Raw genomic sequence first — 27,586 nt, forward strand, 5'->3', positions numbered from 1 at the left:
AAACCCCATTTTAAAATATGGGATAAAGGAAGTCCCAGGGAACTACAGGCCTGTCAGTCTCATCTCTGCCTGGTGAGATCATGGATTGAATCTTCCTGGAAACCATGCTAGGGCACATGGAATACGAGGAGGCCATTGGTGACAGCCAGCTTGGATGCACTGAGGGAATATCCCTCCCGACACATCTGATGGCCTTCGACAACGGGGTTGCAGTGCTGGTGGTTAAGGGAAGAGCAACTGACGTCATCCACCTTGAATTGTGCAAAAGTGTCCTGCACGACATCCTTGTCTCTAAATTGGAGACATGGATTTGACAGATGGACCACTCGGTGGATAAGGAATTGGCTGGACGGTCACTCAAAGAGTTGGGATCAACAGCTCCGTGAGCGAGTGGAGAGCAGTGGCGTCCTCAGGGGTCGGTGTTGGGACCGGCGCTGTTTAACATCGCTGTTGGCAACATGGGCAGTGGGATGGGGTCCACCCTCGGAAGGTTTGCTGACAACACCGAGCTGTGTGGTGCAGTCGACGACACCTGGAGGGAAGGGATGTGCCATACAGAGAGACCTGGACGGGCTTGAGAAGTGGGCCCACGCCAACCTCAACAAGGGCAAGGGCAAGGTCATGCACGTGCGTTGGGGCAATCCCATGCAAAAATACAGGCTGTGGGATGAGTGGATTGAGAGCAGCCCTGAGGAGAAGGACTTGGGGGTATTAGTGGATGCAAAACTGACCGTGAGCCAGCAGTGTGCACTCGCAGCCCAGAAAGCCAACTGTCCTGGGCTGCATCCAGAGAAGTGTGGCCAGCAGGTCGAGGGAGGATTCTCCCCCTCTTCGCTGCTCTCATGGGACCCCACCTGCAGTGCTGTGTCCAGCTCTGGGGCACCAACATCAGGAGGACATCAAAGCGGGTCACAGAGATGATCGGGACTGGAGCACCTCCCTTATGAGGACAAGCTGAGAGAGTTCATGATGTTCAGCCTAGAGAAGAGAAGGGTCCTGGGAGACCTTACAGCAGCCTTCCAGTACTTAAAGGGGCTAAAGGAAAGATGGAGAGGGACTCTTTATCAGGGGCTATACTGATAGGGTGAGGAGTAACAGTTTTAAACTGAAAGAGGGGAGATTTTGATTAGATATAAGGAAGAATTTCTTCCCTGTCAGGGGGGTGAGGCCCTGGCACAGGTTGCCCAGAGAAGCTGCGGCTGCCCCCTCCCTGGAAGGGTTCAAGGCCAGGTTGGACGGGGCTTTGGGCAACCTGGGCTAGTGGAAGGCGTCCCTGCTCATGGCAGAGGGGGTGGAACTAGATGATCTTTAAGGTCCCTTCCAACCCAAACCATTCTAGGGTTCCATGATTGCCGTCAATGGGGTTGCTCTCATTGAGGTTGTCATCGGTGGGAGCACACCAGTGTCTCTCTTTGTCTTTTCCAGGAGCCCTGGCATTCCCTTCCTGCCTCTTCCCAGACCCCTGCCTCCCCCTGTCTGCTCTGGGAAGCCCAGCTCTCCCCCTCCCTCTTTACCTGCCTGTTCCATGAACCCTCTTCAGGAGCTTTTCTCCTAGCAGCTTGTCACCAGGGCTGGGCCTGCGGCTCCATGGGGCTGTGTGTGTGCATGTGTGTGAACCCACGTTTTTCCCATACAAATTGCATCTCTCCTCTCCCCGCTCCACCCTCTCAGTAAAACCTCTGAAAGTGAACACCATTTGCCTAGGTACTAGATGGGAGAATGGAGGGAATCAGCCCCCGCCCCTCATACCCCACAGCCAAGCTGTGTAGATGTGACAGGCACCAATTTGGTTTCTTCCCTCTGTGGCCACCTCCCACTCCTTGCAGCTCATGTTTGGCTTCTTCCCACCTCCTCATCTCACAGGCCATGTTGGCACAGCTGCTCACTCTTTCAGGAAAGCTAACCACCTTCCTTTCTTTTCCTTCTCCATCCTTCCCTCCCTCTCTCCTCCCCTCTTTCCCTTCTTCCTTCCTTCTCTCCCAGTGTTGTTCCCAAAGGGTGAGGAGTCCAGCCCGTCCAGCAGCCCACTACAGAGCTGCTGGGGAACTAGATGGTGGAAGCAGGGCAGACTGTCAAGGAGGAATTTGGAAACACGTTTCAGGGAAGCAGACATTTTTTCAGGAAAAACAACGTGTCCTTCGGCTTGGACCTTGCAGGGGACATCAAGGGCAAGAAGGTGAGCTGCTACCGCTTCCTTAATATGGAAAGAATAAAATGCAGGGCTAGCTGCTCCACTGGGTGGGTAATCACTAACAGCAGATCCAGACAGGTCTGAGGAACTCCGGGCCTCCTTTGCTTCAGTCTTCACCAACAACGTCTCTCTTGTGTGTAGGGTCAAGCCTCCAGAGGAGAAAAACAACCAGCAGTGAATAAGGGTGGGGTCAGGGGTTACTTGTATGAATTCAGGCTGTGCAGGTCTGTGGGGATGAACAGGCTGCATGGTGGCACACTGAGATCCGGCTGCTCTCCTATCACTCGTTTTCTCTCCTTTCCCCTCTGTTTCCCATGCTTTTTCCTCCCCAACCAGCCTTGATCACTTCCTTTTGCTGCTGTAGGTCCTTCCCTAGACATTCCATGACAAGATTTGCAAAACTGCCAAATGCTCTTTCTGGCCTCCCACAATGAGTATCAGGTCCCCAAAGGCAGAAACACCCATCCTCAGTCTGCAAGGTCATCCTTGGAGGCTCTCCCAGGGAACCACCTGGTGAGTCTCACACCCAGATACCTTGGACCTGTCTGTGCATGAATGTTTTTCCCTTTGTGTTTTCAATTGTTCCTCTGAAAACCGATTGATTCACTGCCTAAAATGAAAATTCTCTCTTTTTTTGTGGAAGTGTGGGGGATTAGGTCAGATTAAAATGCCTACATGGGGTATGTGGGAGACCAAACAGGCTACTTGCCTCCTGCCTGACCGTGACCAAGTCTTGAGGACAGCTCCATGAGACATTTACTTGCACCTGTCACACACGGCAAGGACCATAACGTCCATCCATCTTGATGACCTGGTGAATCCTTTCCGTCGCATTCTGCCTATGTGGCTGTATCCCTCCTCAAAGGATGTGTCACACAACCAAGCTCAAAGACGTAAAGGCAATTAAAGGGACACAAGTGCAAACCAGGCCAGCAGTAACTCTCTTCCAAAGCTCAACTCTCAATGAACATGTCAAGTGGCAGTCATACCCTGAGATAAAGGACATCATAGAGTATTTGGGGGTCCATCATCTGAAGGATGCCCGAGGACGCATCAATGCATCCAGTTCTCTGGAGGTTGTTTTACAACCTCTCCAGTGTGAGGAAGTCACGAAAAGATGAGGTGATCTTGCAGAGACACAGCTTGCACCCTGGCACATTATCCTATACCCTAACCCTAATGCTAAACCCTAGTCCTTAACCCCAACCCTAACTATAACCCTGTTAATCAGGGTCTCCCAATGGGAGGTGGAGGAGGCTCCGGGGCACTGGCAATGGCACGGCAGAGGGGCTTGGAACTGGACAGTTTTGGTGATGGGAGAATGGGGAGACATGGGAAATGAGGAGCAGTAGTGAAGGATGGGCAGCAGCAGAGGGGGATAGGGCTGGGGGAGGCGTAGGGGCTAAGCTCAGTGCAAAGTTCCAGATCACACCATCTTCGGATTGCTGCCAGTCCCAAACTAGTCCCAGTCCCCGGCCAACACCTCCCCAGAGCAGAGACCCTGTCTAACATATATCTGTATTTTTTATATATATAAATAAACCCACAATATACAGTGTAATGTAATGAGGTATTAGCATTTTACTGAAAGATTTGGGTTTACTATGTTTATTGACTGGCAGTGCGGGTGTTAATGATTCGTCAAGTCACATTTTACCAAACCGTTCAAGGGTACAAGAACTCTGTGTAAAACCACATTTGGGTGTCCCAATTTGACTGGGACACCTCATGTGCATGAATAAATATTTACCCTTGCAATTCTATAATTTGCATCCTGGTTTCTCACCTCGGTCAGTGTGAATTTTTGACACCCTTAAACGCCATTATCATCAGCACAGGTCAACACGGTCCCCAACCAGGATGCGGCCGCTCAGAGTGGACATGATGAATCGTCTGCTTGTCCTCGAGCAGCCGCTTGGAGCTAATTGTGGGGACAAGGCTCCCCTCGCCAGAGAAGGGATGTTTGGCCCCGCAGCATCTCTGATAAGGCGTGTTTTCCCAGGGCCCGTGGCACAAGGATCCTGTTGCTGGAGCTTGGAGAGAGCCTGTGGCTGTGGGGGTTGAAGCAGTCCAGATACCTGGGTACCGGGGAGGTTTCCTTTGCTGCCTCCACTGGGCAGCATCCTCTGGCCAGTGTGGGGCAGGGGCAGTCGTGGGAGCCTGGCGCCTGGCCAGGCCAAAGGATGAGACATAATTTCATGCCTGTCTGCAAGCACTGCAACCTCGTCCTGCACAAGAATCAACTGCAATGGCAATAGAGCCCTCAGTCAGGGCTGTCAGCCCTAGTCCTTTCCATGGGACAAGCAATGCTGCCCACATCCCCTTCTAGAAGGAAACGGGAAGGACACTGAGAGCACCCTTACAGTCTTGGCCAACCTTGGGCCATTTCAGCTCAGGACCGTGATCTCTTTCTCTTGTGCCTTTTTGAAAAATAAACCCCCGAAGCAAGCCGAGTTTCTCTCTTCAACCCCGTTCACGTCTCCTCCCCAAGACAGCTTGTCTGTGGTGTCCCGTCAGGCGAGGGCACGAAGGCTGTTGGTCCCAAAGAACCACTCCAACCCCCCCTCCTGTCTACCAGTCTCTTGCGGGAGTGAAAATCAGAAGTGACCCCGTGTAACCACCAGCAAGTCTACCCGCTGCTCCGAGCAGCGGCAGCATTGGATGCTCTGAACTGAGGGCCATGCTGAGGTCCTCTGAGGCCAACATTAGGAGAGTCGAGCTGTGAATGCTTTGCTAAGTTGTTGTCTTCCTCCTTAGACTCTTCCTCTCCTGCAGTGCCACAGTCCTGCCATACACCAAGGAAAGGGCTCAGCACTTGCTCCCTCTAATATAACTAAAATAATCCTCTGCGAGGACAATTCCACAAGGCTGGTGGGGAAAACCTCACTTGGGTTTTGTAGCCCGATGGAGGTTTCAGGAGAAGCGAGAGATGACCCTGGTTTTGCCTCTGTCATGATACACGCTCCTGCCTAGCTTGATCCAGATGCAGCGACATGAATAAAGACCCAGCGTGTGGCTCATGAGAGCTGGAAATGGCTGGGATTCTCCAGTGAAACATTAAAGGTAATTTCTAAAGACTGCCCATCAGAGGGTGGGTGCTTGTTCTTTATGGGACACTTGGCGTAAAGAAAAGGGCTGTTGTGGGACAGTTGTGAGAAGATGTCGAACCCTCTTGAATGTTTGCTTTGGAGATGGTTCAAAGGAAAGGCAGTCAGCTGGAAGATCGTTCCGCCTTGTGAATTAGCTGCAAGAAGACTGAGCCACAAAGAGCTAAGTTATTAGTTGCATCCCAGTGGGCTGTGACACAGCTCTGAAGTCCCTCTGAGAAGATTTAAGGCATTGCCTGCATGTAGGGGGTTACCCCGTGGGCAGCACAGCCCACCCAGCTGCTCACTGGCTCCCTGCAGTGAGTTCAATCCTCCCTCCATCTCCCCATGCTCTCCATTCCCCCTCTAACCTCCCTGTATCTGTTGGTCTCCCCATCCCTCCCTCTTTCCTTTCCTCCCCCTCTCCATCCCTTCATCCCCCCATCCCTCCATCCCTCACCTTCTCACCCTTCCTGAGTCACTCCCTCCCTGCCTCCCACCCACAGGCATTTACACGAGCATCTCAAATGGAACAGCCATGATTTTGCCATCATTAAATTGACCCAAGTCTTTCCGCACCTTGCACCTTCTATACAGGTACCCTCTGAGCAGTACCAGGGCACCTGAGTGAAGGCCACTGCAGCTTCATGCCCGACTGGGACATCACCTACAAGGACCTGTTCTTTGAGGGGCTGGATGCCACTGATTACCCCCTCAATGAACACCTCCAGGGACCGAGAGCCATCTTGGGGAGGATGGTCCCGAATGTGGGAGGGGTGAGAGGTGAGGAGCCACTGGATGGGGGCTAAAAAACATGGGGATGTGGGGCTCCTGGCCTGGCTGGGGGTTACGTGTGGTCACTTCTGATTTTCAGCTGCCTCCAGAGCCTAGTGGGTAGGTGACACTTTCCAGCAGGGCACGGAGGTTCTCTGCCCTCAGGCTTCCAGTCACACCACAGTCCCCAGTGACACCTATTGCCACAGTGCTGCCCGCAGTGTCATCCTACACACCCTGCGTGTGATCCCAGCACCACTAAACCCCCCTGAACGCCAGTGCTCCCAGAGCTGCTCCCTCAGTCCATCCATCTAGCCCAGCGCCCTCCCATGCCACTCCCTGGTTCCCCTTGTCTGCCTCAGTTTTACCAGTGCTGCTGCCTTGCTCCCCCACCTACCCCGGTGCTCCCAGTTCTGCTCCCTCATTCTCCTGGCCTACCCCAGTGCTCCCACTGCCACTCCCTAATTCCCCTCGCCCTGCCCCATGCTCCCCATTGCCCCTCACTGCCCCTGCATCCTCACTGCCCGTGCCCGCCCATGTACTCCCAGTGCCACTCCCTTATTCCCCCCACCCACACCAGTCCCCCTAGTGCTGCTCCCCTCCTTCCCCAGTGCTCCCAGTGTTGCTCCCTCATCCCCCTCATCTCCTCCGTTCTCCCACTGCCACTCCCTTGCTCCCCTCACCCATCCTGGTGCCCCCAGTGTTGCTCCCTCATTCCCTTTATTTCCTCTGTTCCCCCCAAGGACCTCAGTGCTCCCCGGTGCTCCCCTGTGGTGGGTTTAACTTGGCTGACTGCCAGGTACCTGCCAAGCTGCTCCATCACTCACCTCCTCAACAGGACAAGGCGGGAGAACAAAAGAGGAAAAGGAACTAATGGGTTGAGGGAAACGGAGTTTAATAAAGAATAAAGAAGAGCAAAGACTGCAAGCAGAAGCAAAGGGAAAGATTTTATTCTCTACTTCCCATCAGCAGGCAATGTCCAGGCAGTGGGAAGCAGGGCCTCAGTACAGGTAGCAGTTGCCCCAGAAGACAAATGCCTTAGCGACTACTGGCCTCTCCCCTCCTCCTTTCTCTTAGCTGTTCTTGCTGAGCATGATGTCGTATGGTACGGAATATCCCTCTGGTCAGTTTGGGTCAGCTGTCCTGGCTGTGCCCCTCCCAGCCTCTTGCCCACACCCAGCCTCCTGGCCTTTCTCGGGGAATGATTGGAGAGAGCCTTGATGCTGTAAATCACCTCCACCACAGCGAGGTCCCTCAGGTACTGGATACCTCCCTCAACGGGGGGACCCTTGTTTGGGAATTTGCAGGATTTTCCTTTAAGCGATACCTGTCCTCCAAACGTGACAGGAGCTGCCTCCCGAGGCTGAGGAGTGCTGCCCCGCTGCCAGTCCCTTTGGCCACGGCCTTATCCCTAGCAAGGGATCCCAGCTGCTGGGCTCCTCGCACTCTTATTCCTGACGATTGCCCCCAGCATCCCAGCATCAGAGCAGCCGGCTGATGGTTTCCTCTCCTGGATGACAGCTGAAATCTTCTGGCCTGTCTCACAAGTTGACCTCAGCTCCCATTGCTCCTTCTTGACTATGGGGTGACCGATACAGCTGAGGGATGGGGCTCTGCTTTAGCCACGGTGTCTCTGTGTATGTCTTCAGATGCAGAGAGTCTCTCCTCTCCTGAGGGTGCAGGTGGGGAAGGAGACCGGCCTGGCTAAACAGGGACCTTTGGCTGGATCTCAAGAACAAAAGGAGAATCTATTGCCTTTGGAAGAGGGGGCAGGTCTCTCACGGGGACTATAAAGACGTAGTGAAGTTTTGCAAGGAGAACATTAGGAGAGCTAAAGGGCAGCTAGAGCTCAACTTGGCCACAGCTGTTAAGGACAACAAAAAAAGTGGCTATAAATGCATTAACAGCAAAAGGAGGATTAGGGAAAATCTCCCTCCTTTCCTGGATGCAGAGGGAAACGTGGTAACTAAGGATGAGGAAAAGGCTGAGGCGCTCAGCACCTGCTTTGCCTCAGTCTTTAGCAGAGGAACTGGCTGTTCCTGGACACCCAGCCCCAGGAGCCGGGAGATGGGGAGGGGAAGCAGGCTGAGGGCAGCGCAGTTGCAGAGGAGGTGGTCAGAGACCTGCTGCACCCCTTGGATGCACACACGTCTGTGGGAGCAGGTGGGTTACACCCAGGGGTGCCGAGGGAGTCGGCAGATGTGCTCGCCAAGCCGCTGTCCATGATTTACCTGGAGTCGTGGCTGACTGGGGAGGTCCCACGGGGCTGGAGGGTGGCAAATGTGACACCCGTCTACAAGAGGCAGAAAGGAGGATCCAGGGAACTACAGACCTGTCAGTGTGCCCTCGGTGCCAGGGAAGGTCGTGGAGCAGGTCACCCCGGGTGCCATTACAAGTCGTATAATGGACAGGCAGGGGATCAGGCCCAGTCAGCACGGGGTTATGAAAGGCAGGTCCTGCCTGACAGACCTGATCTCCTTCTATGGCAGGGTGACCCGCTTATCGGATGAGGGAAAGGCTGTGGATGCTGTTTACCTCGACATTAGTAAGGCCTTTGACACCTTTTCCCACAGCATTCTCCTGGTGAAACTGCCTGCTGGAGGCTTGGATGGGCACACGCTCTCTGGGTACAAAACTGTCTGGACGGCCGGGCCCAGAGAGTTGAGGTGAACGGAGTTAAATCCAGGTGGCGGCCGGCCACGAGTGGTGTCCCCCAGGGCTGGGTTCTGGGGCCACTCCTGTTTAACATCTGTATTGATGATCTCGACGAGGGGATCGAGTGCCCCCTCGGTCAGTTTGCAGATGACACCCAGTTGGGTGGGAGTGTTGATCTCTCGAGGGTGGGGAGGCTGCAGAGAGACCTGGACAGGCTGGAGCCATGGGCTGAGCCCAACTGGGGGAGTTTCACTGAGGGCAAATGCCGGGGGCTGCCCTTGGGCCACAACACCCCCCAGCAGGGCTACAGGCCTGGGGAGGAGTGGCTGGAGAGCTGCCGGTCAGAGAGGGACCTGGGGGGGGGTGATTGACAGCCGGCTGAATAGCACCAACAGTGTGCCCAGGGGGCCAAGGAGGCCAATGGCATCCTGGCTTGTGTCAGCACTGGCGTGGCCAGCAGGGACAGGGAAGGGATCTGAGCCCTGGGCTCGGCACTGGGGAGGCCGCCCCTCGATTCCTGGGCTCAGTGTTGGGCCCCTCACCCCAAAAAGGCCATTGAATGACTCGAGCGTGGCCAGAGAAGGGCAACGGAGCTGGGGCAGGGTCTGGAGCACAGGTCTGCTGGGGAGCGGCTGGGGGAACTGGGGGGGTTCAGTCTGGAGAAGAGGAGGCTGAGGGGAGACCTCCTGGCCCTCTGCAACTCCCTGCCAGGAGGGGGCAGAGAGGGGGACGAATCCCTTGAGTCAAGTAATAAGCAATAAGACAAGACGTAATGGCCGCAAATTGTGCCAGGGAAGGTTTAGACTAGATATTAGGAAGTATTTGTTTACTGAATGGGTCGTTAGGTGTTGGAATGGGCTGCCCAGGGTGGTGGTGGTGGAGTCCCCATCCCTGGAGGGGTTGAAGAGTTGGGTCGACTTAGTGCTGAGGGATCTGGAGGAGTTGGGAACTGTCAATGTTAGGTCAATGGTTGGACTGGAGGATCTTCAAGGTCTTTTCCAACTAAGATGATTCTGTGTTTGTGTGATTCTGTAGTGCGGAATCATGCTCTGTAGGTGGCTCTGTAGGTGTAGACAGGCCCTAGCACAGGGTGACAAGCTGTGTCTCTGGATAGCCATGGCCAGGGCACCCTTTTTCCAATCACTGTCACTTCACCAGGATCCTGCAATAGTTTGGGTGTAAATCCCAGGTCACTGTTGGTGAAGAACATTCTGAGTACACAACCATACTGTCCCACAAGCATTGCCACCCATCGCCACACTGCCTTGGAGCACATCCCTGAGTGACATTCCTAAAGAGATGGTTAAGCCTAGAAAAAGCTAAAAAAAAAAAAAAAAATTACGTGTACCAGTACGATTAATTTGATCACCCAATGATGTTCTTGTAACGAGGGGGTAAATATCTGCCACACAGAAGAAGGTGGTGAGGGTGCCGTTCTGTTTCCACAGCTGAAAAAATCTGAGGCAGAAAAGGGAAAGGTGTAATGTTTAATTGCCTCCATGAGATGATTCCCAAATCAGAGCTGAGCTCCAATACCTGGTTAAGCTCAAGGCCAGAGCTTTTACAGTCCATCTCCCTGACAAAACACCGCCAGGCGCTACAGAGCACAGCAAACTGCAAAAGCCAAAGCAGCCTTTAACATGTACAACAGAAAAGGGAGCAGGGACAGAGCAGATAAACTGATGTTGAGCCCAGAGAAGTCAGCGGCACAGCCTGCAGCTGTGAAACAGAAATCACCATTGGAAGTTCCCTCTAACACGCTCTGGACCACTCTGCTGGTCACTGGAGCCCAGCCAGAAGCAGCACAGCAGGACAGAGCCCCCTGCTGAGTCCTGTCCTTCCCCGCACCCTCCGCAGGCGCTACGGGACACGGGAACTGGAGGGCACTGGGATACTGGGAAGCAAGAGGTAAATGTGGAGAAAACAGGGCCCCCACTGTCCATCTGTCCCCACCGACACACCTGCCCGTGCTGCAGAGCTGCCTCTCCCCCTCCTGCTGCCCCCCACCCCTCCTCCTCCCCTTCCGTGCCTGCCGCGGTTCGTCTCTCTCCCTCCCTGCCTCCATCCCTGGGTCTCCTGCCGTGGGGCAGGGGAAGGTGCAGCTCCAAATGGTAGAGGGCAGAGCTGGGGCGGCTGCTGAGGCTCCAACCCCACACAGCCCTGCACCATGAACAGGTGAGCCCAGTGTTTCTACCAAGGCCGAGGGAGTACGAGCATTTTCTTTGTACCTTTGATGTGAAGTGCCTGTTAAATTCCATCCACCGGTTTTGCGCTTCTCTCAAAGGCAGCCTTGACCGCTCCTGAGTCAATATTCCTCAGTGATGACAGTGCATACAATTCATCAGTCCTTTACACAATAACTTCAGAATACAAATAACGTCACCGCATATTTAAACACGATAAAAAGTCCAACGCTGTGTAGCACAGTTATCGAACAGATAGTGCACAAAGCAGCATCTGTTAAAATGACAATCTTCCAGGTGACTGCCTGCCTTTGGGCAATTTCCAAAGCAAATATTCAAGTCAGTTGCCTTGAAGCTTCTCACCACCGATCCACAACAGAGCTCTTCTTCAGAGTCAGTGTCCCGTAAAGATCTCAGCATCACCCTTGGCAATGACATATAATGTCAGTGAAGAACCTGAGCCATTTGCAGTTCTCCCGAACCACTTCTCCGTGTGTTTTGGTTTCTTTGAAGCTGCAACAGCAATCTGTATCATCGTGGGAACAAAAGCAGTGACCACTTGGATTCCCTGAAACTCAGGCAAACCTCCCGCTGACTTCAAAAGCTAAACCAGATTTACACCACCAGTCTTTGACTCCCAGTTTGTGTCCCGCAGTACCAGACGATGCTCACACCCTCACAGACAGAGGACCTAAACACCGCACTATTTTACTTTCCGACACGTGACGCAGACTCTGGGTGGGTTTGGAAGTGAATGGCGACTGGGAAGCACAGCGTGGTGGCCTGAATTACTGTGGCACGTAACAACCAGAGGCTGAGTTTGCAGAGGACCGTGGTGGCCTTAGGAAGTGTTCCTGGATCTGGTGCCATAACGGTGATGTGCCACGGCCTCCGCACAGGCAGTGAGCCCAGTGCATTCAGCGCTGCTGTTGCTCAGTGCAGCCAGTGGCTTTGCGGGTCACTACATGTGGTTACTTCTGACTCCCAGCTCCCGAGAGAGACAAGTACCTACGTGCTGCATCTCCTGACTGAGGCCTTACTGGCCCTGTCTCCTCCCAGTTCTCACTCACACCACCAGGAGAAATGCCCTCTTCTCATGAGGCAGAAATAAATAAACACCTCTCCCGTCCTCTACCTCTGCTGATAGTCGTGTGCCTCTACAGGGAGGGAAAGCAGAGGTGCCTGAGCTTCTGGATCCAAACTATGTCCACCTTCATCAGGAGTATGTCCCTGCTAACTGAGGATCCAGCCATTCCCTCTGCAGTCTGGGGCATTTGCGTGCTTGAGGAGAGCAATGACAGCAGATCATGTGAGTGTCAACACCTGACAGAACGGGTGCGTCGGTGCCGGGTGGCTGGAAAAGGTCCTGCCTGGCTTGTGCGAGCCAGGCCAGCAGCTTCGCCCAGTGGCTCTCCCCACTCCGAGTGCAGAGCTGAACCCCTTGCCTACAACCCCACAGTGCCCCTGCCCCACACTGGCCAGATGCTGCTGCCCAGGCCTCCAGGGTGGGGATGTTTGGGCCAGGGGTGCTGTGAAGGAAACCACCATGGAAATGCCGGGACGTCTGCAGCTATCAGTAGGGTCATTTCTGCATCCCCTCACCACCCCCAGATTCCTGGGGCTGTCCATGTGCAGCTGCCCCATGCAGGAAGCTGGAGCGATGCCAGGGAAGGTGGCCGGATCCGTGCCAGAGGTGGGGCTGGCTCTGTGCTGGGTCTGGGCTTGTGGCCAGGGCTGGTGTCCCTGCCAAGCCTGGCTTTGCCCTGGAGACTTTCGGGGAGAACAAGGAGGAGTCCTGGGAGGGATAAATCTGCCCCTCGCCTTCTCCAGCTTCACTCGGCACTCACCACACCTCGGAGGAAGATGAAGGCCGCAGTGCTCAGCGTGGCCCTGCTCTTCACCATCCTGCTGTGCACCCCGGAAGATGCTCAGGTGAGTCCCCAGGGCCACGGCAAGGGGCTCAAGGCTGGGGATGGCTCTTGGCTGCCGGACATCAGCTCTCCTGCAGAATAGAATTGTAGTGGGGAGCAGGAAATCCCTTGCCTTGGCCTCTCCCTTTCCCAAGCAAGGGGCTCCTCCAGGCCCCCCTGCACCTCCAGCCCTGGGCAATGCAGCTTTCAACCTCCCCACAAGAATTAGTGTTCTTGTGCCCAGAGCCCGAGTTCCTCACTGGATGCTCAGACGTGTCTCCTCCCTGGGAGGGCCCCACCAGTTTCTTGTCTTGGTGCCCCCACCTCCCTCTCTTTTGGGCCTCCCCATCACATCCTATTGGTCTCCTCAGACATGTTTCCCTGGGATCTCCTCCGTGTCCTATCTAGGGTTACCAAATCCTGTCCTTGTGATCATTCCCAACGCCTTTCTTTCCATGTTCCTGATCAGTCCTTTGTTTTTCATCCTCTCCACTACAGTTGTGTCCCCAAATCCACTTCTTCGATCCACCACTCCCAAACATTCTCCGTCATTTTCGTCCTCTACAGTCCTCATCCTTCTGACACCTCCAACCACCTTATTTGAATTCCCTGTGTCCCCTCCACTTGAATTCTTTCACCACAGACTTACATCACACACAGTCTTGTCCCTTCAAAACCCCCAGCCCAGTACTGTGGGTTCCACTAATTCACATCAGTTCTCTGTCTTTGGGTCCCCATCACTCCCATCTTCTTTGGAGGCCCTGAATTCCCCATGCTCTCCTTGTCTCCATCCCAAACCCCAGTCCCTGCATGAACAGGTATCTCAGGTGAAACTTGGAGGATTGGGGCTGAGGGGAGCAGAAGGTATTTTCCTGCTCAGAGCAGGGGGAAGCCATGGGCCTGGGGGCACTGGGAACACCTGTGCACCATCTCCAGCCCCACCAAGGTCCAATCTGCTTTTTGCTCTTCTTTCCTAGGCATTGCTCAAAGCAAGTGGAGATTTGAGCGCGATGGTACGTAGTGGGGTGGACTGGAGGGTGCCCAGTCAGGTGAACTGGAGGGCAATGTGGTCCTCCCATCCCTTGCTGAGACTGGGGACATCCCAATGACCACTGAGGTCTCATGGTCTCTCTACAGGCGTCACTCAAACTCGGGAAAGTGAAGAGAGCTGAGGTAGGTACCGTGAGTTCTGCTGGCCCCAGACACTCCCCTCCAGTGGTCATGACAATTCAGCATATCCCAGTGTGACCCAGTACATCCCGGTGCACCCCGCTGCAACCCCAGAGGACACCCCTACACCTTTTCCCAAGAGCTCCATTGCATTCCCATCCATCTCATTACATCCCAGTGCATCCCAGGATGCCCCAGTACACAGCCACACACCAGGTGTGCTCCTTCCCCAGGGCAACCACTCCTTTCTCTGTACCACCATGCAAGCTCACATACACACATACGCCATTTCTCCCAGAGGCACTTTCCCCAAGGATCCCATTGCTGTCCCCGGGCTACAAGTAAACCCAGAGTACCCAAGTGTATCCCTAACACTCCCTTTCTCCCCAGCCCCTTCTGGATGACATGATGGTGGAAGTTCAGCCCCCAGAAAGCCTGGCTGTGTCTGCTGATGTCTAGGTGAGCAGGATCAGGGTGTCTCCAGCCCCACAAAGAATCCTGGGCCCCGAGGGATCCGTGAGACTGCAGGGGTTGCCAGACCTTGGGTATGGGAGAGGTCACTGTCCCTGTTCTGTCACAGGGTGAGCGGGACAGAGCTGCCCCCATGCCTTTCCGTGCACTCCGTGGGGCTCTACAGCCCCATGGCTCACCATGTGCAGGCCAGGCAGGACTTTGGTGCCACCCAAACCCCAGGATCACTGTGAGGGCTGGGCAGGGCTCTGCGAGATGTAGGGCATCCCGGGGCAAGGACAAACTGGGCAAGGGGCTCTGGCTGTCATGTGTGTCCTGTCCTGGGTATCCTGAGGGCTCCCATTCCCTTCTTCCTTCCCCAGGACTCTGCAGAGAGAGATGCTGGGGACAAGGCCCCTCTCCTGTCCCACCTGACACTGGGGGGGGTGTCACATTTTGGGCTCTGCCTTTCAGGACTGGAGCTGGTGGTGACACCCTTGCCCTGTGCCCCTCCAGCGGCATGAGGAGATGATCATCCCTGGATGACCCCACCTGACCCCCGGGAGCCCTGGGCCATTTCCCTCTCATGATCAATAAACCCCTTCAGCAAAGCTTCACTCCGTGTGTGTCCGTGTGTCCGTGTCCACGTCCCCTCTCCTCTGCCAGCCCCCGGACGCCCGGGTCCTCTCTGGCTGCACCACGGCGATGAGCAGCGTGGCTGAGGGAGCCCGGGTTCCTGGGGTGTCTCTGTAAAGGAGATCCCCTTCCCACCCACCATGTGCCCCCCAGCAAGGGCAGATTAGGGCAAACTGGGGTGTCCCACCATGAGGCTGGGAGAGGCGAGGGGCAGCTGATGCCAGCCCTTGGGGCACCCGGTGCTTTGGAGGCACAGCAGGAAACAGGTTCTTGTCGGGCTGCAGTGAGCACCATCCCCCAAAGAGCACAGTTTGGGGTTGGGGCAAGAAAGGAGCGTGGACAGGCAGCCCAGAACGCTGGGTCCTCTGCCCCGCCCTGGCAGGGGCGGAGGTTCCCTGTCCCATGGACTCAGCTCTCCTGGGCTCATGGGAGATGTCAGAGCCCCGCTCTGGTCCCATGTGCCTTCCTGGGCCCCCAGACCACAACCTCCTCTGGGGTGTAACAGCCCCAGCACAGCCAGAAAGGCAGGTCATGGTTCCCACATGCTGGAATGACCTCCCCCTGTCCCCCGCCATGTGTGGCCCAGCTTTATGGGACTTCATGCTCATTCCCTCTCGGCTGTCGTTTCATCTCTCCAGACAGGCACTGAATTACCAACGACTTTCACATTAGGGATTTTTCCCTCACCCCACTGCATGTGATGATCTTAAGGCCTTTTCCAACCTAAATGATTCTCTGATTCCATGCCTTCAGTGGGGTTGAGTGCAGGGGAATATGTCCCAGGGAGCTGGGGGTGCCCAGGGCAGCAGAATGCAAGCAGGGCTGTTGGGCACCAGCATCATGTGGCTTGTCCCTAGGTTGTGGGGCTGGGGCAGGAGCTGTCAATTGGGAAACAAATAGCAAAAGGGGAAGGAAGAACCAAAATGAACCAGGACATAGACCTGACAGGGCAAATATGGAGACAATGAGAAAGAACAAACTTCACTGTGTATAAAAATTTATAACATTTCCTGTCTTATTTTTTTTACAATGAAACTAATTATAAAAAAAAAAAAAAAAAAAGAAAAAGAAAAAAAAAAGACTGACTCTAATATATCTTGGGAGTCATGTGCTTGTGCCCTTTACACGTCTTGTGTGGGACTCGAGGGACTCAGACGTCTCCTAAACGGCTTCTTCTTGAGCCCAGTGTGCGCAGGAGGGGCACTTGGTGCTCAAAGGGAAGCCTGTGTCTGGTGGGGCTCTGCAGAGCCCTGACTGGCATCCAGTGCCTCTAGACAGTCCCATTAACGGCTGCAGGGATGGAGAGGGCTCTTTACAGAACAAATCTGGGAGCTTTTGAAACTGCTTTGGATGAGAAGCTCAGAATTTGAAATCAGGTTGTAGAATTGGAGAGACTACTCTGTCCTCTATGTGCACCACGAGTAAGAGGGGTGAGATGGCAGCTAAGAGGACTTGTGTTTGGGCACAGTTTCTCCTGGGAAGGATGCTGGCACCTTGGAACAGACTCCTGGGATTCTTGTGCCCCTCCTGGCACACTGAAGCTCTCCCATATGCCTCTCCATTGGCTAAGAAAGTCCTCCAGGATGAGGAATAGTCTGCTGTGGGGAGCAGCAGGAGGGAGACAGGGCTCCCTTCATTTCCCTCCTCTCCTCACAGGTATCTGACCCGAGGTGACAGTGCCAGGGGTGGTACAGCATGTGGCAGCCCGTGGGACTCTGTTTACCCATGATGCTAAACCTGAAGGGAATCACGATGGAACAAGGTGTCAGGACAGCTCAGCATCAAAACCGGCACCTTATGAATCTATCCTACATCGTTCTGCTGGAGCATTTGCCCTCGTCTGCATTGCAAAAGGCTGTTCAATTTTATGGATTGGTTTGTGCAGGAGGGAGTATGAACTTAGGAAAAAATCCCAAGATCTGCACAGGGCTTCTGCCCTGATCAGTGAGGCCTAAGACCCATGGAACCACAGAATCGCAGAATGGTTTGGGTCTTAAGGCACCTTTAAAGATCATCTAATTCCAACCTCCCTGCCACAGACAGGTTCACCTTCCACTAGACCAGGTTGCTCAAAGCCCTGTCCAACCTGTCCTTATCAACACCAGATGCCAAAGACCCCACAGTTTCTCCAGGAGAAACCTCACTTCTCCAGTCGGCACTCATAGACCCTCTGGGCTCTCTATTGTCCAGTCCAGAATTAGGATCTCAACAACACCAGGCTCCCCGGCCTCTTCCACTCCCTGGCTGCTCTGGTTTGATGGTCATTATTGGTTACCTTACAGATGTACGTACCAATGTGACACACACACACACACACACACACACACACACCGGTCTCACCACTTGCTGCCCCCACACAGAACAGTTGGAAGAGGGACTGATGTCATCTACCTGGACTTGTCCAAAGCTTTTGACACTGTCCCACACAACCTCCTTGTCTCTAAATTGGAGAGACATGGACTTGAGAGATGGACCATAACCTGGTTTCAGCCAGGATAGAGTTAACTTGCCTTGGGCTGAGAGGGAACACAGCAAGAGGGCTGGGCCCAGACCGATCTTTGAAGTATTCCATACCATGTGACATCATGCTCGTTATATAATGGGACGTGTTCTCTCTCATTTTCCATTTTGTTTTCGGTTTTACGGTCGGCTGGTGGTGGGATTTCTAGTGAAGTCGGATCGCTGGCTGGGGGTGAGCTGTGTACAGGTCTCCAGTTGGTGAGCCACTGCTATATTTTACCCATTTGGACTTACTATTTTTACTGTTGTTTTGTTACTACTAGTAAATTTTTTGTTTAATCAACCTACAAATTTATTTTCTTTGTCCCTCCCTTATTTTACCGGGGTGGGGTGGGGAGTACACAACTGGCCATGTGGTGACTGGCTACTGGATGAGTTCAAACAGTGACAGACCACACGGTGGGTAAGGACTTGGCTGGATGGTCACGCTCAATGACTTGTGTCAGCAGTTCGCTGTCCAAGTGGAGAGCAGTGACAAGTGGCATCCTCAGGGGCTGGTGTTGGCACTGGCGCTGTTTCACATCTTTGTTGGTGACGTGGACAGTGGGATTGAGGCACCCTCAGCAAGTGTGCTGACAACACTGAGCTGTGTGGTGCGGCTGACTCACTGGAGGGAAGGGATTCATCCTGAGTGACCTGGACAGGCTGGAGAGGTGGGCCCATGCAAACCTCCTGAAGTTCAACAAGGCCAAATACAACATCCCCCACACAGGCTGGGACAACCTCAAGCACAAATCCAGGCTGGGTGATGAGTGGCTTGAGAGCAGCCATGAGGAGAAGGACTTGGGGTATTAGTGGATGCAAAACTGACTGTGAGCCAGCAGTGTGCACACAAGCACAGAAAGCCAGCCGTGTCCTGGGCTGCATCCAGCGCAGTGTGGCCAGCAGGGTGAGGGGGGGGATTCTTCTTCTCTCTTCTGCTTTCGTGACACTTCCCCTGCAGTGCTGGGTCCCGCTCTGGTGGCACCAACATCAGAAGGGAGGGACCTTCTTAAGCGGGTCCAGAGGAGGTCAGAGATGTCTGAAAATCTGGAAGATGGCTCTTTGTCCCCAAAATGAGAATTAGAGCGTTGTGTGGTGATTCGTACACATATAATGACCGACCAGAAGATTTTGTCATCGCTTGGGTGAACGCTGACACGACATCTGAAGTGAGGGGAGGTTGCTGCAGGTGCAAAGCTGCCCTGAAGGACCCAGGCACCCAGGAAGCAGGGCAAAGGGGGCCTCCCGCTTAGGGCTACCCACCTCCCCAGACCCCCTTTTGCTACCTCGAATCTCCCAGCCTGGGGGGGGATTGAAGGGTGTTGCACACAGGGCGGCTCTAAGGCACCCAGGCGTCTAGGAGGGGGAGGAGGCAGCCATGGGGGGTCAGGGGGATTTGGGGAACATCCACCCCTCCCCAAATTGCCAAATATGCGCCCCCTCCCCCTGCTGCTCACCGAGGATGAGGCAGGAGCAGAGCCATTGCAGCACTGCCGTGGTCTGGAGCTGGCAGTGAAGGGGGAGGCGGAGCGCGGGGCATGGCCGGGGGGGGGCACTGGAGTTGGGGGTGGCCAGCGGGAGCGGAGAGGGGCACTGGGAGCCGGAGGAAGAGGGGCGGGGAACTGGGAGCTGCTGGTTTAATGGAGCTGGTACCACTCTGGGTCCACCCCAAACCCCTGCCCTCCCTTGGGTAAGGAAGGGCAAAGAATTGGATAATGGTGGGGCGTGTGCAAGTGGGTGTGCAAAAGGTGGGGCTTGGTGTCACTGGGCACACTGGGGGGACTGGGCCAGTGCCTGGGGATCCTCTTGGCTGGTGGTGGCAGAAGGGGCAGTTTGGGTGCTGCAGTGGTGGCACCTGTGGGTGTCCCAGTGCCCCCTTGGTGTCACTGGCTGGGGACAGGGACATGACACTGCACTTCTGGACGCTGCCGGTGACAGTGGCACTGGGGAACGGGGGCGCCGCTGACACCAGTTTGACCACAGGCTGGTCACTGGGGACAGTGGTGGTGCCAGGGGAGGTGGCCATGGGAAGCAGGCTGGGGCTGGAGGTCATCACCTGTGGGGCAGGGGGACAGCGTGGCACAGGGAGACCGTGGGGGGTATGGCGATGTGGGGACAGTGTGGGGCTTGGGGACATGAAGGGCACAGGGACCATCAGGGGTGTGGGGACCATGGGGGGACATGGAACAGTGTGGGACACAGGAATGTGGGGGGACATGGGGACAGTCTGGGGCACGGGACATGGGACCATGTGGGGTGTGGGGACAGTGTGGGGACATGGGGACCTTGGTGGGACATGGGGGGGCATTGGGTCCATGGGGACAGTGTGGGCATAGTGTGAGGACAGTGTGGGGCCGCGGACACCGTTGCTGGCACCCTGATGGGGACGCCAGGACCCTTGGGGGTGACACGGGTGACCAGACCCAGCTGGGTCTGGCGCGAGTGCTCATTCAGGGAGTTTCCTACCCCCAAGGCCGGGCTCACGCTGACTCCAGAAGGCAGTTTATTGCCACGGAAAAGGGCCCTTTCCCCCGGGACTCCCCCGGGGCTTCCACCGTGTGGTGGGTGGTAAAAAATCTGAGAGGAGGTGCAGGAGGCTGAGGGCATCCCTGCCTGTATGTGGGGGTGAGGATGTCACCGTACCACGGTAACCTGCCAAAGCTGTCCCAGCCCATCTATGGGGGTGCTGATGTCACAACGGCCGCTGTGCCCCACGGCAACAAGCCTCTAACAAGGGTCGCTGGGTTCCAGCCGTGCGTCAGTGCGACCTGGGAGGTGAGGAGAGAGCAGGGCAGGGAAGGGGCTGGTCGGGGGCTGCTGAGGGAGGACTGGGGGGTCCCACACCTCGGGGCGCCGGGGCTGTGCTGAGAGCTGACCCGCGCCTCGCTTCTCCCTCAGAGCCAGCCGAGGAGCATCTGGGAGAGACACCCCGGTGCTGCTGGGACAGGGACGCTCCCAACGTTTGCTGAGGACGTGCGCCATGGCTGAGAGGCGAGAGGAGGAGGCCCCCGACTCGATGGAGCAGGGTGAGAGCAAAGTTTCCCTCCCGCAGCACAGCAGAGGGGCTGTCGGGGGTCAGCGTGGGGCCGAGCGCGGTGGCAGGGGGAGGCAGTGCCTGCGATGCCCCTTCCTCACCACGGCCCCCAGCCCTGCCCCTCAGCCCCTCAGGGACGGAGCAGGGCCCTGGGGATGATCCCTCAGGGACGCTTCCCCCAGCCCCACAGAGGTGCTCATTCCCGCCGGCGTTTGCTCTCTCCCCTCCAGTGTGTGTGCTGTGTGGCCGGGCAGCGGCGAATCCGGATCTCTGTGGGCAGAAAATCAATCCTGAAGACATCTGTGTCCATCGCTTTTGCCTGGTGAGTTCCCCAGGGCTCCCTTCAGCTCACTGACAGGCACTACTGACCACACTCTCCTCACCATCTCCTCTCTTCTCTTCTGCAGTTTTTTGCAAGCAAGATCTTTTACTGTCTGGACGAGGAATCGGGGCTCCTGGGATTTCTCCCTGAGTATATTCCCTGGGTAGTCAAGCAGGCAGCGCAGAAGGTGAGGACCTGACAAGATCAGGGAGATTTGCGTGAGGAGAGGTTTGGGGGAGCTTAGCCCAGAGCCCAGGGAAGAACTCCCAGCCCCTCCAAGCAGCTCCGGGACAAAAGCCTTGCTCCCAGCAGCTCCACAGAGCTCCAGCCCAGGAGCCTGGGGCGCCGGGCGGATCTGTGGGCTGTGGCCCAGCAGCGGCCACATCCTGCGCCCTGCCCGGAGGCGTGGGGCTGGCTGGGGAGGCCCTGAGGCTGCCGCTGACGGGGCTGCTCTGCTCTTTCCAGCGATGCTTCGTCTGCGGGCAGAGCGGGGCCGCCATCACCTGCTGCCGGGAGGGCTGCGACCGCAGCTTCCACCTGCCCTGTGCCATCGAGGGTGAATGCATCACCCAGTACTTTTCCCCACACAGGTACCTCCTGTCCCCTCCTCAACCCCTCTGGGGGAGGACCCAGCACTTCTCACCTCACCCATCCCTTCCCTCTGCCCCCCAGCTCCTTCTGCAGGGAGCACCGCCCAGAGCAGCAGGTGGAGGCGGTTCCCGAGGAGAACACCGAGTGCCTCATCTGCCTGGAGCCTGTGGGGGACAGAAAGTCCTTCCACACCTTGGTGTGCCCCGCCTGCAAACACGCCTGGTTCCACCGGGACTGCATCCAGGTAGGAGCCGTTCCCTCACCCCCAGACACGGCAGGAGCTGGGCAGCACCAGGGTCTCACTCCTGCTCCTTTTGTTTCCACTGCAGGGCCAGGCTGCATGTGCTGATATTACTTTTTTAAGCTGTCCCCTCTGCAGAGACAGAAAAGGCTTTCTGTCAGAAATGCTCATCATGGGCATCCGAGTCCCTGTGAGGTTGGTGTCCTGCCGGCTCACAGCACAGGAGGCTGCAAGCCCTGTGCCGTGCCCGGGGCTGCCCCTGCAGTCCTGCCCCTCCGCTGTCCCGTCTGCCTGGGCTTCAGCTTCACGGAGGAGCTGGAAACCGGGCAGGGGGCAGGAGCAGGGCTGCCCTGCATCGGCCTCATGCCGGGGCAGCAGGGGCTCAGCCATTTCCCTTTCTCCATCAGACCTCCATCACAGGACAATGGGCCTCCTGTTGGAGCAGTGCTTGAGAGGCACAGCCGCTGCGATGCCCGTGAGTGCCTGTGTCCCAGGGGCAGGGAGCACGCAGAGGAACGGGGGTAAGTTGCCAAAGCAGCACCCTGGGCTCTGCACGGGATCTCTGCCTCACCGAGAGCTCAGAGCAGAAGGTCAGAGAACAGGAGCTGTGCCGCACAACCCCGTGTGCGGCCACTTTGTCCTAACAGCCATGAACCCTTTTGTTCCCCAGGCCCTGGGAACTGCTCCTGTGCAGCTCCTGCGCTGCCGAAGGCACCCACCGGCGCTGCTCCAACGTCAGCACCGACAGGATCATCTGGGAGTGTGAGAGTTGTGCTGGCCAAGGCAATGGTAAGAGGCAAAGCACCTTCATGCCCCTGGGCTGGGGCCAGGGCCCAGGCAAGGCCTGGCAGCGGGTGCCCAGGCTGGGCTTGGCAGAGCCTCTCTGCCCCAGGAGGGCTGGGGCACCGCTCTGGCCTCTCCACTGTGGCCTCTGTGCCCCTGACCTTCCTGCTCCCCCTTACAGCCTCCACTGACAGCTCAGGGCTCGCTGGCTCTGGCACTGGTAGCGGGTCAGGATCGGGGTCATCCCGTGGCTCGGCAGCACCAGAGAGCAGCAGCCCCAGCACCGCCAGCCAGCTGCCAGCGGAGTCCTCCTGCCCCTCTCCAGCAGTCGAGAGTGGCAGCAGCTCCAGCCACCTGGGGCCCGTGCGGAGGAGGCACCGCTCCCGCATGGAACGTCGGGCCCAAAACCCTCTCAGCCGGCCCAGACGCAGGCACAGGACCAGCCATGCTCCGTCCCTACGTGATGGCCCTGATCCCCCTCCACCAGCACAATAAAGCTGTCTTAATATCTACCCTGGGAGATTCCACGCTCATCTGTCACCTTCTTCCTCCTCTCCCTTTCTCCAGGGGCAGCGTTAGGGGCCGGGCCCAGAGGGTTTCTTCCCCCGGGGCCTGGCAGCCCCTTGCCCAGCCCTCCCTCCTTGCGGGCTGGCCTTGGCCGGCTGCCCAGCGCCATGGCCGGGTGCTTCGGGCCTCGCTGGCCCCGCAGCCGGCTCAGTCTCCCCGGGGAAGGGTCACACCGGGGGCAAAGCTCCTTTTCCTTACAGGTTCCGCTCAGTGTCACTAGCAATTGTGATAAAACAGTAACAGTGAGGGAAAGTACAAAGGGGCGCTGCACCCTGTGATTGCTCACCACCCGCCCGCTGATACCCAGCCCCTTCCCAGACAGCGATCCCCAAAAACCGAGACCCCGCACTCGCAGTCCCAGGTGCAGGAGAGAACCCCCCGCTTCCCAGCCGCCCCTCCTTGACACCCTGAGCACGACGTTACAGGAGATGGGACATGCCGCTGGCTACTCTGTGCTCTGGCCCCGCCCCTCCCCTCAGGCCAGTCCCAGCGGCAGAGGCAGACGCAGCCGAGGAGGTTCCCGCCTGGGCCGGCGCTGGCAGGGGGGTCTGCAGGCAGCGACGGGTGGGGCCAGAAACGAGAAGAGCTGAGTCCATGGGACAGGGAACCTCCGCCCCTGCCAGGGCGGGGCAGAGGACCCAGCGTTCTGGGCTGCCTGTCCACGCTCCTTTCTTGCCCCAACCCCAAACTGTGCTCTTTGGGGGATGGTGCTCACTGCAGCCCGACAAGAACCTGTTTCCTGCTGTGCCTCCAAAGCACCGGGTGCCCCAAGGGCTGGCATCAGCTGCCCCTCGCCTCTCCCAGCCTCATGGTGGGACACCCCAGTTTGCCCTAATCTGCCCTTGCTGGGGGGCACATGGTGGGTGGGAAGGGGATCTCCTTTACAGAGACACCCCAGGAACCCGGGCTCCCTCAGCCACGCTGCTCATCGCCGTGGTGCAGCCAGAGAGGACCCGGGCGTCCGGGGGCTGGCAGAGGAGAGGGGACGTGGACACGGACACACGGACACACACAGAGTGAAGCTTTGCTGAAGGGGTTTATTGATCATGAGAGGGAAATGGCCCAGGGCTCCCGGGGGTCAGGTGGGGTCATCCAGGGATGATCATCTCCTCATGCCGCTGGAGGGGCACAGGGCAAGGGTGTCACCACCAGCTCCAGTCCTGAAAGACAGAGCCCAAAATGTGACCCCCCCCCCCAGTGTCAGGTGGGACAGGAGAGGGGCCTTGTCCCCAGCATCTCTCTCTGCAGAGTCCTGGGGAAGGAAGAAGGGAATGGGAGCCCTCAGGATACCCAGGACAGGACTTGGCTCTTCTGAGACCCCTGTGGCACTCAGAGCCCCTTTTCCAGTGTGTCATTGTCCTGGGATGCCTCTATATCTCGCAGAGCCCTGCCCAGCCTTCACGGTGATCCTGGGAGGGGTCTAGATGGCACCAGAGGCCCTGCTTGACCTGCACAGTGACCTTTTGGGGCTGTAGAGCCCCACGGAGTGCACGGAAAGGCATGGGGGCAGCTCTGTCCCGCTCACCCTGATGGGTGACATGGGGCAGGGGCAGTCCCCTCTGTTTCCCTCTCCCATACCCAAGGTCTGGCAACCCCTGCAGTCTCACGGATCCCTCGGGGCCCAGGATTCTTTGTGGGGCTGGAGACACCCTGATCCTGCTCACCTAGAAATCAGCAGACACAGCCAGGCTTTCTGGGGGCTGAACCTCCACCATCATGTCATCCAGAAGGGGCTGGGGAGAAAGGGGGAGTTAAGGACACGCCTGAGTGCATTGGGATGTACTGGGAGTTAGGGGACAGCAGTGGGATCCTTGGGGAAGGTGCCTCTGGGACCAATGGGGTACGTGAGCTTGTATGGTGGTGCACAGAAAGGAGTGGGAGTCCTGAGGAGGGGGCCCACGTGGTTGCATGGCTGTATACTGGGGCATCCTGGGTTGCACTGGTGTGTACTGGGTTGTAATGAGGTGGACGGGTATGCAATGGGAACCCCAGGAATAAGGCCTCCCTGAAGAAACACTGGGGTGCAGGGGTGTTTTCTGGGGCTGCAGTGGGGTGTACTGGGACACACTGGGATGCCCTGGACTGTCGTGGCCATGGGAGGTCTGGGTGTGTCAGGGGGAGACAGAACGCTTGGTACCCACCTCAGCCCTCTTCACTTTCCTGAATTTGAGGAACCGCACCTGCAGAGAAAACACGAGACCTCGCTGGTCACTGGGATGTCCCCAGTCCCCGCAAGGGCTGGGAGGACCACCTTGTCCTCCAGTTCCCCAGACTGGGTGACCTCCAAGTCAACCCCACTACTCACCTCCCGCACATTTTTTCCACCTTCTTCCCAAAATGCCTAGGGAGGAAGAGCAAAGGGGTGGTCTGGATTGGCCCTTGCTGGAGGGGTGTGTAGGGCACAGGTGTCCTCAGTCCCCCCAGGCCCATGGCTTCCCCCTGGTCTGAATGGCAATATCCCTTCTGCTACTCCCAGTCCCATTCCTCCATGTTTCACCTGGGATACCTGTTCATGCAGGGACCGGGGTTGGGGATGGAGACAAGGAGAGTGTGGGGAATTCAGGGTCTCCCAAGAAGATGGGCTTGAGGTGTGGGGAGACCCAAAGACAGGGTTTAATTACCGGACCCCAGGGTGCTGAGCTGGGGGTTTTGAAGGGACAGGACTGCGTTGGCTGCACGTGGGGGATAAAGGCATTGTATTGGAGAGGACACGAGGACTTCAAGCATTGTGGTCAGGGGAGGCAGAAGGAAGAGGAATGAAGAGGCCAAAACCGATGGGATCGGGGGAGTGTTTGGGTGTGGGGGCTCAAGGATGGGATCTCAGGACAGTGCCGCAGTGGAGAGGATGAAAGGCAAAAGACTGGTGGGAAAGACGGAAAGAAAGGCGTTGGGAATGATCACAAGGACAGGATTTGGTAACCCTAGATAGGACACGGAGGAGATCCCAGGGAAACATGTCTGAGGAGACCAACAGTATGTGATGGGGAGGCCCAAAAGAGAGGGAGGTGGGGGCACCAAGACAAGAAACTGGTGGGGCCCTCCCAGGGAGGAGACACGTCAGAGCATCCAGTGAGGAACTCGGGCTCTGGGCACAAGAACACTAATTCTTGTGGGGAGGTTGAAAGCTGCATTGCCCAGGGCTGGAGGTGCAGGGGGGCCTGGAGGAGCCCCTTGCTTGGGAAAGGGAGAGGCCAAGGCAAGGGATTTCCTGCTCCCCACTACAATTCTATTCTGCAGGAGAGCTGATGTCCGGCAGCCAAGAGCCATCCCCAGCCTTGAGCCCCTTGCCGTGGCCCTGGGGACTCACCTGAGCATCTTCCGGGGTGCACAGCAGGATGGTGAAGAGCAGGGCCACGCTGAGCACTGCGGCCTTCATCTTCCTCCGAGGTGTGGTGAGTGCCGGGTGAAGCTGGAGAAGGCGAGGGGCAGATTTATCCCTCCCAGGACTCCTCCTTGTTCTCCCCGAAAGTCTCCAGGGCAAAGCCAGGCTTGGCAGGGACACCAGCCCTGGCCACAAGCCCAGACCCAGCACAGAGCCAGCCCCACCTCTGGCACGGATCCGGCCACCTTCCCTGGCATCGCTCCAGCTTCCTGCATGGGGCAGCTGCACATGGACAGCCCCAGGAATCTGGGGGTGGTGAGGGGATGCAGAAATGACCCTACTGATAGCTGCAGACGTCCCGGCATTTCCATGGTGGTTTCCTTCACAGCACCCCTGGCCCAAACATCCCCACCCTGGAGGCCTGGGCAGCAGCATCTGGCCAGTGTGGGGCAGGGGCACTGTGGGGTTGTAGGCAAGGGGTTCAGCTCTGCACTCGGAGTGGGGAGAGCCACTGGGCGAAGCTGCTGGCCTGGCTCGCACAAGCCAGGCAGGACCTTTTCCAGCAACCCGGCATCGACGCACCCGTTCTGTCAGGTGTTGACACTCACATGATCTGCTGTCATTGTTCTCCTCAAGCACGCAAATGCCCCAGACTGCAGAGGGAATGGCTGGATCCTCAGTTAGCAGGGACATACTCCTGATGAAGGTGGACATAGTTTGGATCCAGAAGCTCAGGCACCTCTGCTTTGCCTCCCTGTAGAGGCACACAACTATCAGCAGAGGTAGAGGACGGGAGAGGTGTTTATTTATTTCTGCCTCATGAGAAGAGGGCATTTCTCCTGGTGGTGTGAGTGAGAACTGGGAGGAGACAGGGCCAGTAAGGCCTCAGTCAGGAGATGCAGCACGTAGGTACTTGTCTCTCTCGGGAGCTGGGAGTCAGAAGTAACCACATGTAGTGACCCGCAAAGCCACTGGCTGCACTGAGCAACAGCAGCGCTGAATGCACTGGGCTCACTGCCTGTGCGGAGGCCGTGGCACATCACCGTTATGGCACCAGATCCAGGAACACTTCCTAAGGCCACCACGGTCCTCTGCAAACTCAGCCTCTGGTTGTTACGTGCCACAGTAATTCAGGCCACCACGCTGTGCTTCCCAGTCGCCATTCACTT

At 56.9% G+C, this 27,586-nt stretch overlaps 2 long non-coding RNA genes across 4 annotated transcripts; one reads left to right on the plus strand and one right to left on the minus strand.

Annotated features, from left to right (window-relative positions):
• The first annotated feature begins 12,726 nt into the window (after positions 1–12,726).
• Positions 12,727–15,025, plus strand: LOC141954946 (uncharacterized). 2 transcript variants are annotated; one of them, XR_012632299.1, is made up of 5 exons: positions 12,727–12,821; positions 13,777–13,812; positions 13,937–13,972; positions 14,360–14,428; positions 14,803–15,025. It is a non-coding gene; the product is annotated as an uncharacterized LOC141954946 (long non-coding RNA). The 2 variants fall into 2 exon arrangements; XR_012632298.1 differs by having other exon boundaries at positions 14,894–15,025.
• A 9,098-nt stretch (positions 15,026–24,123) lies between these two features.
• LOC141954949 (uncharacterized) lies at positions 24,124–26,501 on the minus strand. 2 transcript variants are annotated; one of them, XR_012632302.1, is made up of 5 exons: positions 26,403–26,501; positions 25,401–25,436; positions 25,237–25,275; positions 24,760–24,828; positions 24,124–24,255 (listed from the first exon to the last, which is right to left on the minus strand). It is a non-coding gene; the product is annotated as an uncharacterized LOC141954949 (long non-coding RNA). The 2 variants fall into 2 exon arrangements; XR_012632303.1 differs by having other exon boundaries at positions 24,254–24,347.
• Positions 26,502–27,586: the final 1,085 nt, after the last annotated feature.

Source organism: Athene noctua, unplaced genomic scaffold (assembly GCF_965140245.1).
Source record: "Athene noctua unplaced genomic scaffold, bAthNoc1.hap1.1 HAP1_HAP1_scaffold_42, whole genome shotgun sequence".
NCBI lineage: Eukaryota > Metazoa > Chordata > Aves > Strigiformes > Strigidae > Athene > Athene noctua.